At 33.8% G+C, this 864-nt stretch overlaps 1 non-coding gene across 1 annotated transcript; it reads left to right on the top strand.

Annotated features, from left to right (window-relative positions):
* Positions 1 to 284: 284 nt before the first annotated feature.
* LOC112438515 (U6 spliceosomal RNA) lies at positions 285 to 391 on the top strand. Its single transcript, XR_003026931.1, has one exon. It is a non-coding gene; the product is annotated as a U6 spliceosomal RNA (small nuclear RNA).
* Positions 392 to 864: the final 473 nt, after the last annotated feature.

An 864-nucleotide genomic window follows, 5' to 3' on the forward strand; every position in this document is an offset into this window, starting at 1 on the left:
ATAGAGGGACCCTGTCTCTATTTTAAAAAAGAAAAGAAAATGAACTTGGATTAGTTTTAAATCTATATTGCAAACTCAATTGAATAAATAAAAAAGGAGAAAAAAAAATTATAACTGATATGTTTTATGTCAGAGAAAATGGAATCATGTAAAATTCTCAGTTAAAACCACAAGATGCAAAAGAAGATGGAAGATAAAAATAGAAGCAAAAAACAAGGGCAACAAATAGAAAACAGCAGCAAACATTGTAGATATTAGCCCAATCATATCAATAATCACTTTAAGTGGTCACTTTGGCAGCACATATACTAAAATTGGAAAGATACAGAGAAGATTAGCATGTCCATTGTGCAAGGATGACATGCAAATTTGTGAAGCATTCCATATTTTCATGGAAAGGAAAAACTGGTACCAGCCACTGCAAAAACACATTAAAGTACAAAGACCAATGACACTATGAAGAGACTGTATCAACTAGTTTGCAAAATAACCAGCTAGCATCATGATGACAGGATCAAATTTACACATAACAATAACCTTAAATGTAAATGGACTGAATGCCCCAATTAAAAGACTCAGACTGGCAAACTGGATAAAAAGTCAAGACCCATCAGTGTGCTGTATTCAAGAGACCCATCTCACATGCAAAGACACATAGCCTCAAAATAAAGGGATGAAGAAAAATTAACCAAGCAAATGGAAAGCAGAAAAAAGCAGGGGTTGCAATCCTAGTTTCTGACAAAACAGACTTTAAACCAACAAAGATCAAAAAAGACAAAGAAGGGCCTTACATAATGGTAAAGGAATCAATTCAGCAAGAAGAGCTGACAATCCTAAATATATAAACACCCAATACAGGAGCAC

Source organism: Pan paniscus, chromosome X (assembly GCF_029289425.2).
Source record: "Pan paniscus chromosome X, NHGRI_mPanPan1-v2.0_pri, whole genome shotgun sequence".
Classification (NCBI taxonomy): Eukaryota; Metazoa; Chordata; class Mammalia; order Primates; family Hominidae; genus Pan; species Pan paniscus.